The 17,324-nt window shown below is 52.5% G+C and overlaps 1 long non-coding RNA gene across 1 annotated transcript; it reads left to right on the top strand.

Annotated features, from left to right (window-relative positions):
- The first annotated feature begins 4,934 nt into the window (after nucleotides 1-4,934).
- Nucleotides 4,935-6,472, top strand: LOC125541751. The gene is made up of 2 exons (XR_007297641.1): nucleotides 4,935-5,469; nucleotides 5,669-6,472. It is a non-coding gene; the product is annotated as an uncharacterized LOC125541751 (long non-coding RNA).
- Nucleotides 6,473-17,324: the final 10,852 nt, after the last annotated feature.

The following is a 17,324-nucleotide window of genomic DNA, read 5'->3' as shown; positions in this document are numbered from 1 at the left end:
GCCGCCTGAGCTCCTCGCTGCCGAGGCCACTTCCACCTGATCTCGAAACCGAGCGCTTCACCGCGCTCAGCGCATCACCACGGGGCCGTACCGGCCATATGTTGCTCCTGTCGTGCCCTGTGGCGTCGAATCCGTCGACGTCCGAACTCCGGCGCCGCTTTGCTCGTCGGTGCCGTCGACTACGACCACCCCGCCCCCTCTCGTGTGTTTCCCTGGATGCAGCGCACGCCCAGCAGCCCGTAGAGCCAAACCGCGGGTCGATAGGACGCCGGATGGCGAATTCCGAGCACTCCGCCGCTCTGTGAGGTCGCTGGCGACGAGCCGCGGGTCAACTCCGGCGGGGTTGACCCCGTTTGGACCAGGGTTTGACCTTACCCTGACCCACTGACGTGTGGGCCCAGGGCCCCCTGTTTAATTAGTGTTAGGTTTAGTTAGTGTTAATTAACTTAGTTAAGTAGATTAGACACTAACATGCGGGCCCAAGCTCTAATTAAACTTAGGTTAGTTAGGTAGTCACTGACGTGTGGACCCCACACGTCAGGTTTGACCTGGACGGTGCCCCGTTGACCTTCTGACGTCATGATGATGTCAGGCTAACACAGTATTTATTTTCTGGAATTTTAAATAAATCAGAAATGATTTATTAATTCAGAAAATGCCCGAAACTTCTAAAAATCATAGAAAATTATCTATAACTCCAAATGAAATAATTTATATATGAAAAATGATCCGAAAAATATGAAGAATATGTTTATGGTACTTTCATGCATGTTTGAACAAGTTAACCTCACTGAATAGGATATATCATGATTAGGGCAATTTATGAACTAGCATTTGGAGTTGGAGTTTAACCCTGTTTGAATTCCACTTCAATTAACTTGGCTTACTGCTGCATTAGGTCAATTCAGTACCTTAACATGACATGTCATTCATTTGATTGTGCATTGCAGTGAATGTTGTTTCTTTTGTGTTTTCCGGTGGTTGTTCCCTCTTAGTAGACGATGTTTCCGACGACGTGATCAATGACACCGATGAAGAGCTATATCATCTTCAGAAGTGCCAGGCAAGCAAAAACCCCTTGTTCATTACGATACAATCCCACTCTCTCGCTCCTGCTCTCTTTTACTGCATTAGGACAACAACGTTTCAACTGTTACATGCTGCGGTAGCTGAACCCCTTTCCCCTGCATGACATGTCATTGCCACAGTAAATAGATGAAACCCACTAGCATGAGTAGGAGTTGTTTGAGCCCTGATGTGCCTACTCATTCATGCTTGTTTGTCATGCCTGCTACTGCTTAGAGTTGAGTCAGGTCTGATTCATCGGGAATGAATTGGAACGTGGTGAACATGTCCTACCGTTGAGAGCTAAGTGTGTGAACACGATTTGGTAAAGGTAGCGGTGAGAGGCCATGTAGGAGTACATGGTGGGTTGTCTCATTGCAGCTGTCCTTAGGAACTGAGTTCTATGTTTGTGATCCATGAACAGTTACTACCACACATTGGGTTCCGGTAACTCGACCCCTCTCGGCTTATTAAACAACTCGATCTCTGTCCAGGAGTTGCAACTAGTTTCTGGTGTTTGTAGGTAGTGTTAGTAGTCTACCAAGTGGCACCCGGATGGTGGGCTTGGGAACCCTGTACACATCGTTTGGGTGCGTGAGCGACACCCCGGCCGGATGTCCTTGCGGATGGAACCCGAATAGGCGATAAACCTGGACGAGAGACTTGTGTGGTTAGTCAGGTCGTGGCCGACACCCTCGCCCGGCTTCCGCTTGAAGGTTGCCGAGGTACATGACGTGTATAGGGCGATAAGTGGCGAGAGCGTGTGTGAAGAAGTACACCCCTGCAGGGTTTTCATTATCTATTCGAATAGCCGGATTCCTCGGATATGGAAACTTGGACCCCTTGCATAGTTCATAGACAAGTGAAAGTGGATACTCTAAAATGTGCAAGATAAGCGTGAGTGCTATGGTTGGCGTTCTCGTAGGGAGACGGGAGCGGATCCATAGTGGTGTATTGATATGGTGAATATGTGGACTCGTGTGCGCCACCTCAAAAGAGTTGCTTACAGTCGTAGTTCAGGTTAGCCAGTGAGTCAAAGCTGGCTTGCTGCAATTAAACTCCACTACCCCTTTGTTGATACCGATGCATATGTAGTTAGTTCTGATGTAAGTCTTGCTGGGTACATTTGTACTCACGTTTGCCTATATTATGTTTTGCAGAGAGACGTCAGTCTCGCTAGTAGTTCCACGTGGACTTCGACGTTTAGCTTGTTACCTCAGCTACGATCTTGTGCCCTCGGTAGGATCTAGTAGATAGTCAGGCTTCTCAGCCTTTTTCATTTGTAGATGTCTGTACTCTGACATGTTAAGCTTCCGCATGTGCTTTGACTTGTATGCTCTGAATGGTGGGTCATGAGACCCATGTTTGTAATATCTCGCTCCTCGGAGCCTAATGAATAAATACTTGAGTCGTAGAGTTATGTTGTGATGCCATGTTGTATTTACACATATCGAGCATATTGTGTGTATGATTGAAATGCTTGGTATGTGTGGGATCCGACAACCTAGTTGTTCACCCTTGGTAGCCTCTCTTATGGGGAAATGTAGTCTTGTGCTTCCATGAGCCATAGTAGTCCGCTACAGCCCAGTTCACCGGAGTCCTGCTAGCCAGCACTACTGCTCCGGAACACTTGACTGGTCGGCATGTGATTCACTTCGTTCCTATGTCTGTCCCTTCGGGGAAATGTCACGCGGTGACATCCAGAGTCCTTCCTAGCCTGCTACAGCCCGGTTCACTGGAGTCCTGTTACCCCAGTGCTATAGCCCGGATTCGCACGCTGCTGACCGACATACTCGATGTTGATTCATGTATGCCTGTCCGCGTAAGTTAGTGCCACTTTGGGTTCACGACTAGTCATGTCGGCCCGGGTTCTCTGTCATATGGATGCTAGCAACACTATCATATACGTGAGCCAAAAGGCGCAAACGGTCCCGGGCCATGGTAAGGCGACACCCGTGGGAATACCGTGCGTGAGGCCGCAAAGTGATATGAGGTGTTATCGGCTAGATCGATGTGACTTGGAATCAGGGTCCTGACATAAAATAATAACCATTGCGCTAAAGAGACTTTGAAGACCTCCATCATAATATTGGCTATTGATAACCATAATAAAAATCCAGCCATGTTGGCTATTAAAGATTTGAATAATATAATCCGGTTTGGAAAACCGGTTCCTGTGATATTGAATTGTACTGCCAGTTTAGGATACCTGTGCAGTAAGGGTGATAACCCAATCTTTAGAAGCCAAAACTTCCAAATGTTTATCATTGACATATGGTGGAAACTTATCGTCAAAAGTCGAGCCGGGTTAATAGAAACCACAAATATATGCTTCAGATATGAGCAAAAAGGTCTCAAGACAAAACCAAATATTGTTTTCAAAAAACTTAAGCCAAAATAGAAAGAAGAATTTGAGGCTTCTGATTCGAATACGATTAGTAAACCGGACAAAGGGGTTAAGCTAGGATTCACATACGATCATGTAGCCCCTAGTGGCTTTGGCGTTGCGCCGATCAAGAGGGTACCGACAGCTATGTTCTCTTTGGTTCGAATACGACCTATGTTTGAACAGGAAGCCCCCAAATGACCTTGAGAGGTTTTTAACGACCCTGATTCAAATACGATCCAAGTCGGACCTAAAAGGGTTAAGCTATGATTCGAATACGATCAAGAAGCCCCCTAGTGAGTTTGACATTGCGCCGATCAAGAGGGTACCGACAGCTATGTTCTCTTTGGTTCGAATACGACCTATGTTTGAACAGGAAGCCCCCAAATGACCTGTAAATGTGGCTATGCGCCGGATCAAAGGGTAATCATAGCTTAGCTCAATAAGCTGGAAGCCCCCAAGTGATATATTTCTGAGCTGTGCTTGCCGGGTGCCTATGTTTGAGTTGTATTGTGCAACAAACTCTCTTTGGTCCCTCTAATTTTTTCTGAAAACTCGAACTTGTGAGAGATGAATTCTTTTTAAACCGGAATTTCAAACTGGATATTGAGAGCTTCAAAGATTTGTGGGAGATAGGTTTACCTTGAGCCGGATTTTAAACCGGCATTCTTCATTTTGATCCAGAAATTTTCTGGCGGCCCTTAAATTCTTATCAATATAGCAGTAGTCTCTGGGGCCGGGTTATTTTTTCCCTCCAATGACCCGGAGTTCTGGATTATTGATACTGGCCAATTTTCCTGAGTCATGCTATTGTAGCCCCCGAGTCTTAAGGCGACTCGAGGAGTTGTCTTGAAATTCTCCATATTTGACCGTGATACAAACTGTTGTGAGTCCTTCAACAGCTCAATGATATAACTTGTCCTGCATTGGCGAACTTGCAAGCCAGCGTAATTTCTCTTTTAAAGAAAACAATATATAATATAAAAATATACTGGATAGATTTCACCTAATATGTTAAGCCAGAAATTATCCACCGCGGAGTTGATGATCACCACGGTGACGCTGAAATTAATCACGGCCGAGTCGGCCGCGGCGTTGTAAGCCGGTACGGATGGGGAGAGTCGGCAGCGGCGTTGTAAGCCGGTGCGGACGAGAGAGTTGGCCGCGGCATTGGAACCGGCACGGACGCTGGCGAGTTGGCCATGGGCACGAACAATAAGTCAATCACGTGTGTTGATGTAGCGGGGGTGGCAACTTGCGTAGGACGAGCGCTAGTGCAAAAATAATATTTGCTCACGCCCTTTTTACAACACCATTTTGTAAGGAATAATGGTCCTGTGAAAAAATATCATAGACCAAGTAATTGTTCTTTAAAGAATAAAAATATATAAATAAAAATTGACCGGACAGAATTCACCTAATTGATCATGGTCCGCGTAGATGTTTCACTCAGACGGCACTTGATGTGACGTTTCTACTCATATGGTACTCTGGTGAAAACCCCTCATGGAGTACTAGCACTGCTGCCATAGACGTCATCTGTCGTAGTTTTCCCCATTATCCAGTGTGACCTCACAGAAAAATAATGTCTACTGACTTTGGACGGTGTACAACTCCGGACAAGGGAGTATTTCTTCATTTTCTGAATTGCCTGTTCCAACGTGTGGCTAACGAAGCAGATGTTCATTGGCACTCATTGGCTATGTGCAGATGCCTTCGTGTACAGTAGTTTCACATTTGCACTGTTTCTTCCGTTAGTACTAGTCTGGCTAGTGTTGTAGAAGGCCTTGATGTTTTTGAGAAGCTGGCAGCGAACCTGTACTAGTACTCCTTGGTCTCCAACGAGAGTTTTTTCCGTCAAACCCCATTTTTGCTGCTAAGTGGTGTATTGGCCAGCAGCTCCTCGCAGTAAATAAATGATCCAAGTTTGAATCTGTCTGCCCTCATTTTGTAGAACAGATCATCTAGGGCAGCTCCGGGCTTCTTCAAATTTACTTGCCAGTAAATCTCCAAGCGAGGTAAACACTAGCGGGAGATTTACAACAGATATGTGTTTATTCTGATTATAAACCTTTCTAGTGCCAATATTTAGACGCCCTGCAACTGAAGCAAGCTCATCTCCTGATTTTCTTTCAATGGAGACTGATGTCCTCAGAGAACACATGAGATCCAATAACATATCAGGTTTAAACTTCTCCTTTGGGCTGTCACCAACAGCATGCAGAGACTCCAATGGTACAGCGGGTTGAGGCTTTGGCCACAGAGACGGCGGAGGCCGGCACAGGAGGCTCAAGATGGCGGGGGGCAAGCGACGACAACGGCCCAAGGCGCTGCAATGGAGGACGCGCGAGTCGACCGGTGCTTCGGAGACGACGAGCACGCGGGAGACGACCAGCGTCTCGAGCGAGGGCCCCGGCTTGAGGTGGATTTCTGTAAAAACAAGCTCAAATCACGCGTCGTGGCCGCTGCGTCAGCGGAGAAGGAGATCGATGGCTTGAGGAGCAGAGGTATGGCCGGCCTGTGGCGCAGCCGTTGATTATCGCGGGGGAGGCGGCAGGGTCGGCCCGAGGTGAGGCGGGCGCGAGGTCAAGGCGACGAAGGCCGGGACGGCTCGACAATGAAGAAGACGATAACTTGAGGCGGAGCAGCAAGGGGGCGAAGTGACCCAGAACAGGGGTGACTCAAAGTAGGAGAGGCGAGGCCAGCTCGGTGGCGAGGCAGGCCGGCGCGACGACTCACCACAGAGCTAAGACGGTCGGCGGCTTGACCACGGCGGAGTTGACGCACGGCGAGGCGACTTAATGGCGCCAGCCCGCGGCATCCGCGTCTCAAGACCGCAGAGGCCAGGTTGCGGCGGCGACGGCGGGTCACAAAGCAGGTCGCAGGAGGAACCCGAGCCTGTGGACCATCCGTGTCCGGGTCATGTACTACATCTGAGTTGAATCCGGCTTGGCGCAGCAACATTGATCCGTACATGACTTGTCCCATTGATTCACTTTTGCTTGAAAAGACGTTTTCTAATCCATCACTTTTGGAAAACGTGCTCCATCGCGCACATGCACGGCTTGTTTGTTGTTTCCTTCAGGAGCGCTTCGGTACTTCATCATAAAAAACTCTCGGACTCGTTGGATCGCCAGGGCTCTTGTAGCAACCGCAAAAAACGCAACCCTAAATTTCCCTTTATCTCAACTCTTGTATGTCGTTTCGACTGCTGGCCGCGGAGACGATGTATATCCTTCCACGCCGGCTCCTTTTCATCCGGCACATCGTGAGCTTCTCGATCCTTGAGAAAAGATCCCTTCAAGAACTCAACACCATCATGCGCAGGCTCCATGGTGGACGTCAACTGTCGTGGAATTGTCATGATAGATGTCCTAGTTGAAAGGACTTAGTCGTGAGGCCAACGCATCTATGTGATAGCTTGGGAGGGGTTGAGCGGGATGAGAGACGCGAGGTTTTACCCAGGTTCGGCCCCTCATGGTGGAGGTAAAAGCCTACATTCTGCTTCATTGATATTGATGATGATGATCATGATTACAAGGGTGCCCTATCTCGAGAGCTATAGACTTGTCTGTCTAAACCTAACTTGTGAAACTGGTCCCTCTTGGGGTGTCCTGCCCCTCCTTATATATGTTGAAAGGGCGGCTTACATGACTAGTCCTATTAGGATTAGGATTACTCTATTACAAGTGGAGTCCTAGTCTTGCTTCCATTGTAGGAGAATATTCCTTATGCCTTTCCTCTTAAGCCGGCCCACCATAATCCGAGCCGGCATACTGGGACTTGGGCCTTGTCGTCCATCTGACCCGTCCGCCGGGTTACTAATGAGCCGCCAAGATCGTGCGGGTTATCCATGAATCGCCAAGATCCGGGCGGGTCGCCAAGATCCATCCGGGTCATACATCCAGCCGGGTTACACCGCGGGGTATATCCCCGACACAATGCATATGTGTGCTCCGGAAGGAAAACAAAGATCAAGGCATCAACTTGGCAAACCAAGTGCACCGCTGGAAAGATGAGATGATTTTGGTCGAAATCGATATAAAGTTCACCGGAAACGGATGCGCGGTTTGCAAATGGCAAGCAAAACAAGAATGGCACAATTCTGTGATTAACAGCAGGATGCCATCTAGAATGCAACAAGAAACTAAGCTACTTCACTCCAACATAGCAACAAAGCATACTGAAGTGATGTACAAGACATGCTTGACAAAACATGAACACTGAGCTACGGCTAAATCACACAAGAACAGGTTCAAACAAGCATGGCAAAAGTGCAAAAGATATCAGCTTCACAGACTTAGTGAAAATACTAACATGCCAGAAATAACATCAGGAAGCCATGTTTAGAGCTAGCAAACAACATTCTACAAGAAGATATCATAGCAAACAAAGGCATGGAATGATCATGCTAAATGTATAGAACAAAAGTCTCTTACTGATCATGAGCCAAAAAGGCACAGAAGATATGATGGCACCCATGTAAACATAACAAGTTTTATTAACAGATTCAGACTTAGGAGAAAACAGAGCATGGCATAAACAGAATTATGAAGGCATCTTTGCAAGCTCAAACCACTCATCACAAAGCCTTGCATGACAAAAAAAAGCATTCCCACAGCAAGATGACATGTTCATTAAGCTAACCATGGCAAGAGCAATTTCATAGCATGCATGGATCACTAGTAACAACCATGGCAAAATTGATTAACATGTAAACAATCTGCCAAGAACATTTTATAGCAAAAGTAGAGCAAGAACAAGACATGCTAGGGCACTCCATAATTGCAAGGGGCATGGACGGATAGAGCATACCCGTATGTACAAAACATCCTTAATGAAGCATCTCAAAATAAGCATGGATCTCACTGTAGCATCAAGTTTACATGGCATCAAAATAACAGCATGAAAAGACTTAGCAAAATCCTAAGTCCCTGAAAACAGCAATATCACGAAGGCTACTTTGTATGCTTGTGCTAGTCACCACATTGATCACAAAAATACAGCACCCCTGTAAAGCTGGAATGACATAGTTCAAAACACATGTAGAGCTCATGCCCATATGATGCACACATCAAATGTGACAAAATGGAAAATCACCATAAACTGATAAGTAGCAGCAGTAAATATTTTATAGCACTCTTGCATCAATGATTAGGGCAACAAGATGAACTCAAACAAGCATGTCACAATGGAATGAAATGAAGAGCATCTCACAGTGAACATTTTGATATATCATATGCATGAAACGGAGCTACAGTCACCGAGATACGACATGATGAACAGGGCCTCAAAATATCACAGGGGAAAAGACTTAGTGGAAAAATCACCTCCGAAATCCCAGATCTAGGGTTCGGGCATGGGTTTCGAGGTTCGCCGGAGCAACTCGCCGGAGTTGGAGGTCGCGGTGGCGGAGATGAGGCCGGGGAAGAGGAGTTCGCGGGATCCGGGTCGCCAGAGAGGCCGAGCGGCGCAGAGGCGGCGGCGCTAGGCCTCAGGTCGGGGCGGCGCTGGAAGGCGTGACAAGGGCGGCGGTGCCGACCGGCGACGACGGCGCGGTGGCGCGCTGGCAATGAGGCGGGCGGCGGCCGGGCGCGGGCGGCGCTGCGGTCCGGAGGGCCGCGCCTAGGCCCCGCGGGCCGCGGCGGCGGGAGGCGGCGGAGAGCCCACGTGGCAGGCTCCGGTTAGCTAAGGCCGGCGGCGGACGTGTCCGGCGGCGCGGAGGGGTTGGATCTAGGGTTTCGTGACCCGAATTTTGGAGGAGGGGTGCACATATTTATAGGTAGAGGGAGTTTGGAGTGTCCAAATGGAGTGTAGTTTTCGCCCACACGATCGTGATCCGATGACAGAGGACATGGAAGTGGTTTGGATGGGTTATTGGGCCGTTTTGGAGGGGTGTTGGGCTGCAACACAAAAGAGGCCTTCGCGGTTACTCGGTTAACCGTTGGAGTATCAAACGGACTCCAAATGGGACGAAATTTGACAGGCGGTCTACCGGTGGTGTACCAAGGCCACTTAGCAAATTTCGGTCCATTCAGAGAATGTTTAACAGCCGCTCATGAAAACAGACAAAGAGGGGTGTGCCGGTGCACATGAGAGTGTCGGATTGCGAAATGGACAAGGGGGAAAATGCTCGGATGCATGAGACGAACACGAATGCAAATGCGATGCACAAGATGACATGATATGAAATGCATGACATGAACAAAAGCAAAACAAAGACAAAACCCAACCATGAAGGGAATATCGTATCGCATCTCCGGAAAAGGCAAGAGTCAGAGTTACAAATATAGAAAGTTGTATCTGAGGTGTTACAGGGCCGCTGAATCCGGCGTTGACCGCTGTGTTGCGCGTTCTTTCATTATCATTGCGACGTTTGTGTTTGCTGCGTTGTGGTTTGCCATTGCCATCTCGGACTTTGGAAGTGCCCGGATTGCTGGCGCTGTTGCTTCTACGAGCGAGCCAACTGTCCTCTCCCGCACAAAAGCGGGTCATCAAAGCGGTAAGGGTTGACATGGATTTTGGTTTTTCTTGACCGATGTGGCGGGCGAGCCACTCGTCCCAGACGCTGTGTTTGAAGGCCGCTAGGGATTCCGCGTCCGGACAGTCGACGATTTGGTTCTTTTTAACTAAGAACCTAGTCCAGAGCTTCCTGGCTGACTCTCCGGGCTACTGGATGATGTGACTTAAGTCATCGGCATCTGGTGGTCGGACAAATGTACCTTGGAAGTTGTCGTGAAAGGCGTCTTCCAAATCCTCCCAACTGCCAATAAAGTTTTTGGGCATACTGTTTAACTAGTGCCGAGCTGGCCCTTTGAGTTTTAGTGGGAGGTATTTGATGGCGTGAAGGCCATCTCCACGGGCCATGTGGATATGGAGAAGGAAATCCTTGATCCAAACCGCGGGATCAGTTGTTCCATCATATGATTCGATGTTCACGGGTTTAAACCTGTCGGATTTCGGGTTCCGGCAAAACCCTTCAGGTTCAAACACTGGGTGCGGACAAAGATCTCTCCCCCTCTCTAGCTCGCGCACTCTACGATCTCACGGCCCAGCTCAACGAACCCCAAAGAACATGAGACACAAGATTTATACTGGTTCGTGTGGTGTAATACCCTACTCTAGTGTGGTGTGGTGGATTGCCTCTTGGGCTGAGGATGAACAGTACAAGGGAAGAACAGCCTCGCGAGGAGAGGTGTTCTTGTGCTTGGTGTGCTTGTGTGGTTGAAGATCGAAATCTGGTCTCCCCTTCCTATGGTGGAGGCTAGTCCTATTTATAGAGGCCCTGGTCCTCTTCCCAAATATTGAGCGGGAACGGATCCCACAACGGCCAAATTCGAAGGGAAACAACTAGTACGAGCTATCCTGACAAAAGTAGTCTTCGCCTGCCAAAGGCTTTGGTGGTGACGTCGTCTTGGGCTCCACGGTGACCTCCGTCCTGCCGTCCTGCTGGTCTTGGTCTTGTTGCACCGATATGGAAACCTTCGCCTGATGCCTCGGGACTCCTTGTCTGTGCTTGCCCCTTTAGCACCAAAGAGGAAACGAGGACACTGCGCGCTGGTGCCCGCCTGGCTCCAGTCATCATGGCTTGCATCACAGAAACTTCGCGAGGTGCCCATCGCCTTGATCTCTCCGCCCCTTGCGAGCCAGCCTAGTGAGGCCGCCCCTGAGGAGGTCTTGCGTCATCCGCCTCGCGAGGCTTGGCCCCTCGCAAGGGTCTTGAGTGTTTTCTAGTGAAGATGGGTTGTACAGGGCCGCTGGTGGAGCCACGCTGCGGGCCGCAGGCAGGCAAGTCGGGGACCCCTGTTCCCAAAACGCCGACAGTAGCCCCCGGGCCCAAGGCGCGCTCGGGCTTGGCTTCGAGGCGGAGCCAAAGGGCAAGGACGAAGCGCCGTGGGCCCCATCAGCCTGCGGCCACGATTGGCGCATGGCGACTGATTGGACGTGGGCGTCTCCGCTTCCCCGTGCTACCTCGACAACTTCCCGATTGACAAAAGGCCGGTGCGGGGAACGCTTGCCTTCATTGCCTTCCTTCGTCTTGCTCCAGATCCCCTCTCTCACTCCTCAGTTCCAAAATCTCCAAATCTGCTCCGATCCCCTTCCGAACTTCCGACCGATGGCACCCTGAAAGCCCAAGGTTGATTCGCCATCTGCCTGGTATGAGCCGGCTCTGGAGGTTCCCAATGTCTCGGCGAAGAACCTCGTCGTCACGCGCCTGTTGACAGTGGGGGAGAACAACGAGAAGGGGGAGACCGAGCTCCGGGCTGGCTCCACCGTGCCCGAAGCTCCGAAGAGCTCCTTCTACCCCTTCTTCATGAGCAGTGTCGTCGCCGGCCTCGTTCCCCCCTTCTTCAAGTTCTTCTATGCGGTCCTCCATCACTACGGGTTACAGGCCCTTCATCTCCATCCCAACTCCGTTCTTCTCTTGTCCATCTTTGCCTTTTACTATGAGGCGTACGTCGGGGTGATGTCGTCCGTGGCACTGCTGCGCCACTTCTTCTACCTCCGGATCAAAGACGGCCACACCGCGGGGTGCGCCAACTTTATCGCAGCCCGCAAGGCTGACACGATTTCGAAGACCAGGAAGAAGGCTGATAGCTTCAGGAGCAAGTGGGTTATGATGGATGCCAAGTGTGTCCACCCATAGCTGAAACTGCCGACGGGAATGCCCCGGCCTGATGCGGGGTGGTCCTGCACGAAGCTTACTGACGACCGGGCGAAGCTGGTGCTGGAGAAGATGAACGCCGACCTGAGGTTGGGCAACGCAAAGGCGGAGAAGCTGACGGGGGCCATGCTCCTAAGGGAATTCTTGGCGCTGCGGGTGGCTCCTCTCCAGGCGCGCACGCGCCCCTTGTGGACACTTGTGGATGGAGAAGACAAGCTCCGCTTGAGTCCGAAGGCCTTGTCCGACGAGGAGCTGGTCGTGGCCCTCCGTCTCCTGGTCGGAGACGACCAAGAGTATCCACCGAATCCCCACACTTCCTTGTTCCTCCGGAAGGACGGGGCAGAGGTCGTAGCTGCCATGCCCACCTTTGACGGGCACTGCCTAGTGCCGCTAGCGCCTTCTGAAGTTCCGGTGGCGACAACGACGGTGGACGTGTCTTCTGTATTCCCGCAGGGACAGAGAGGACGAGGAGTGCGACTGGAGGCAGCCCCCAAAGAGATGGGGGAGACCTCCCCCTTGCGCAAGGCTGACATCCTCCCCCTCCTGCCTGACGGCGATGGCGAGGCCGACGTCCTCCCCGAAAAGGGGGAGCCGCCCGTGGTTCCGAGGAAGGGCAAGTCGGCGCTGCTCTCCCGGGACGACGCTCCTGCCTCACTGCCGCCTAGAGCTGCCTCCGGCCCAGCTGCTGCCCTTGCTTCTGCTCCAGGAGCTGGCGCGCCCGCGCCTCGGACCGCGAAGCTCTCCGGCTTCAAGCTCCCGAAGCGGAGGGACTATGCCGCGGTGGACCAGTAAGTGTTCTCGCCCTGCCTTGTTCTTGCTTCTGATGTTTGTCCTTGACTCTTCTTCTTCGTTGTGCAACTAGGGAACGCCTGTGGCGAAGAGGAGAAGGGAGAGCGAGGTGCTGCTACTTGAGCCCAGATCGCCTCCTGCGGCCGCACCCCTCTCCATGAGTAAAGACGGAGACGGCGCTCGTGCTTCTCCAGCCCGATCATCCTCGCGAGGCTGGGTGGAGCATCCTCAGGAGGGGTCAGGCTGTCACAGCCCAAGAAATATTATAATGAATGCAGATGCAACTAATTACAAGAAATATTCTAGGGCTATGACACAGCCCCCGAGGCTCCGAAGGCTCCGGAGGTGCCAGCGTCCAGCTCGGGCGCTAGGGCCCCCGAGGCTCAAGAGCCTCTGGCCTCCTAGGCCATGGTGACGGTGTCGTCTCCTCCTCCTTCTGCTACACTGCTGACCCCAGGTTCCTCCGCTTCTCCTAACGTCCTGGAGCGGGCTCTTTCTGCGATGGACCTGCTGCGAGAAGACCTTCAGGGCTCCGACCGTCGCCTGGTGGCCGGACACCTGGAACTGGTTTCTGGCTGGCTGCATTCCGACGCATCAGTCCGGGTGGCACTGAGCCAAGTTGCTGCTCACTCCGGGAAGGACAGGGAGGCCATTTCCCAGGCTGTGGCCGCCCACGATGTGGCGCTGAAGGATGCCGAAGCTGCCTAGGATCGCTGCCGGTCACTGGAGGCCGAGCTGGAGACCGTGCGGAGAGAGCGTGCGAATGAAGCCCGAGACCGCAAGGTGGAGGGGGGAGGATGAAATCCCGAGAGGACGCCGTCAAGGATCGTGACACCGAACTGGAGTAGTTGGCAAAGGCGCAGGCCACAGAGCACGACGCCAAGGCGAAGGTCCTGACTGAGGACCGTGCGGCCTTCAAGCTCCTTGAAGAGAAGGCTCGGACGGCGCTGAAGTCGCTCTACGAGAAGGGCTTGGAGGAGCCGCTGGTTATCGACGACGGGGCCCCCAACCAGCTGGTTCCTTTTTTGGTTGATGCGCTTGAGGACGTCGTGAGCGGTATCGGCCCCATGGCAGAGGGAGAAGCCCGCGTTCTCTCCTCGGCCGCGCTGACGCACGTCTTTAGCCACCTCCACCTTCGTGATCCCGTTGCCCGCCTTGACGAGTTGTTGGAGCCTGTGAAAGACAAGCATTACGAGGCCACTGCCACAGCTGTGAAGGGTCAAGTGGAGGCCCTGCTGAAGTGGTTCCGCGCCTTCGCTCACGCGCCGCCGACCGGCGGTGATACCGATCCCGCAACTTCGGCTGGTGGTGCAGGTGAAAGCGACGCTGTTGGAGAAGAAGCGCCCCTTGCAGGCAACGGCGGTGTCCAGGGATGACAAGGCAACCTGCTGGCGGCTCCTTTCCTGTTTTAACTTCTGCAATATAGACCATGCCTCCTGGAGGCGTTAAACTCTCGTTTGATTTCAGGGGAACAATATGTCCTGTAATATTTGCTTTGAAGTTCTGCGGTTTCCTTTCTATTTGCTCTGCGTTCTACGTCAGCAGGGCCCAACCCCGCGCATACCTCAGCCACCATTGGGCCGACCGGATCACCAGGACGGACCAAGGAGTGAGGGGCTACATGATCAGTTATGCTCCTGAGTCGCGATGATCAGGAGTCCCCCTTGACGCGCAAACAACTTAGAGAAAGGAGATCTGGGAGTAAGTCTAGTGTTCTACATCAACAGGGCCCAACCCCGCGCATACCTCAGCCGCCATTGGGCCGACCGGATCACCAGGACGGACCAAGGAGTGAGGGGCTACGTGATCAGTTAGGCACCTGAGTCGCGATGCTCAGGAGTCCCCCTTGACATTCAAACGACCTTCGTACCTTGGCTCCGCTTGGGAGGGCACGCGACGACCAGGTCCGAGGGACCTGGCAAGGTGGCGTACGCTTGGGCGTGACCCAAGCACAGCCCCCGTGCCCAGCCCCCTCGCACGACTCTCCCGAGGGGAGGTGTTGCGATGAGGCCAGACACCGAGCTCGGAGGCTCCCTAAGGTTGATACGGCCGTGAGGCCGCCCTCAATTGTTTATCACCAGGACAGACCATGGCGCTTCCGCACTTGCACGGGCATAGCCGCTCCTCGGCAGTGTCGACTGCCAGCATGGAGCATGGTGCTTCCACTGGTACGTTGGAGGGGACTCCCTACTGCGGAGAGCCCTCGGGGCGTGTATAGCCCCGCCCTGACACGTGGCTTGCACGGCAGGGCTAGAGGAGGTGTATCTGGGCACTCGTGAGCCAGCGCGGGGACTCACAAGGCCCTACCTCAAGGCGGGTTGCGCCTGGTCTTGGTTCTTGATGGTTGTGGCGTTCCTGCGAGATGGTTAGACAACCTGCGCCGAGTGGATTTCCTGAGGCTATCGCACGAGAAGACCAATCACCAAGGACCCCAGGAGGTGACGTGAATGAGGCCGGCCCGCCAGACAAAGCTCAGCCATTGGATTTATCGATGCTCCAGGGACGGGCCCGAGCACAGATGCCATGCCTAGCCTTCTTATGTGAAGGATCCTAAAGAAAGACCATCGGCACGCAGCTCCCTTGGTGGGTGACAATCAAGCAACTGATAACCATAGATAGATTATGCATGAAAAGCAACTAGCTCAGGTAAATGCGAGGATGATACATGCCACTGGGTTGGACCCGAGAGGCCTGGGGTCGATGCAGCCCGAGGGGCGCTCCCAGCAGAGTGAACTAAGGATGCAAGCGGATACATGCCGCAGGGATGGACCCACACGGCCTGGGGATGATGCAGCCCAGGGGGCGCTCCCAGCTAAATGAACTTGGAAATATGTCACCTGGTTTGGTTGCCGAAGGAGTGTTGGGGTAGCTGAAGACACATAGCAAAGAAGTCGCTTCTCATGAGCCGCCGAGGCCCTGAGCCTTGGGAGGCTCTGGAGGTTCAGGTGGCCTCCGGAGGACCGTCTCCATCTCCGCCAAGACCGCATGGTGCATGGCCTCCTGACCTACCAGGACGCTCCGCAGATTGCGCTGGAAGGCAGCAGCCACGCTCGGCAGGCCGAACGGCATGCGAACGTAGTTGTGAGGCGGGCCCTCACACCGGCCAGCACGCAAAGAACAGAAGCGCTCCTGAGATGCGGCCTTGTTGAGCCCTGGGATGTCGACGCAGACGCGCAGCTCAACACCCTCGCCTGGGTGGGGAGTAACGCCAGGTGGGCGGCGGTCGCCGCGTATTGCTCTTGCTTCCTGAGGCTCCTGAGATGCCTTGGTGATGAACTCCTGAACGTCGGGCGCTCCTCGCCCGGTGTCCTCCCGAGGGAAGCGTGCCATGAAGCACGCCTCCACGTGGTGCCCGAGCGCCTCCCTCGTGATGCTGGCCAGGTCTGAGGCCCTCCAGAAGAGAGCCCCCGAGCCCTGCCCGAGGAGGGCGCCGGGCGCGCCTCCCTATGCGAGGAAGGGAGGTGCCCCGGGTGCTGGCGCGGATCCTGAAGTGGCGCCGCTGGAGGTGCCGTGTAATGCCCTCGATGCGGCTATATCTCCCACGTGTCGAAGCACGACTTAGAGGCATAACCGCATTGAAAGCAATGTCGCAAGTGAGGTAATCTTCACACAACCCATGTAATACATAAGGGAAAAGGGATACATAGTTGGCTTACAATCGCCACTTCACACAATTACATGAATAAAGCATTACAACAACCAAATACAATCAGGGCCCGACTACGGAGCCAAAATAAAAGAAGAACCCCAAATGCGACAAGGTCCCCGATCGACCCCAACTGGGCTCCACTACTGATCGACTAGAACGAAACAACATAAAGGACAAGATCTTCATCGAGCTCCTCCTTGAGCTTGGTTGCGTCACCAGCTCGGTTCAACGGCACCTGCAAGCTGGTTTGGAAGTATCTGTGAGCCATAGGGACTCAGCAATCTCGCACCCTCGCGATCAAGACTATTTAAGCTTATGGGTAAGGTAAAGGTATGAGGTGGAGCTCCAGCTAGCGACTAGCATATATGGTGGCTAACATACGCAAAAGAGAGCGAGAAGAGAAAGCAAGGCACGGTCGATAAAAGTATGATCAAGAAATGATCCTAAAACAACCTACGTCAAGCATAACTCCAACACCGTGTTCACTTCCCGGACTCCGCCGAGAACAGACCATCACGGTAACACACTCAGTTGATTCATTTTAATTAAGTTAAGGTTTAAGTTGTCTACAACCGGACATTAACAAATTCCCATCCGCCCATAACCGCGGGCACGGCTTTTGAAAGTTTCAAATCCCTGTAGGGGTGTCCCAACTTAGCCCATCACAAGCTCTCATGGTCAACGAAGGAATAGACCTTCTAGCGGGAAGACCCGATCAGACTCGGAATCCCGGTTACAGGACATTTCGACAAGGTAAAACTAAACCAGCA

Source organism: Triticum urartu, chromosome 2 (assembly GCF_003073215.2).
Source record: "Triticum urartu cultivar G1812 chromosome 2, Tu2.1, whole genome shotgun sequence".
NCBI lineage: Eukaryota > Viridiplantae > Streptophyta > Magnoliopsida > Poales > Poaceae > Triticum > Triticum urartu.
The sequence above is the reverse complement of the archived record's forward strand: the minus strand, read 5'-3'. Positions and strand labels throughout refer to the sequence as shown.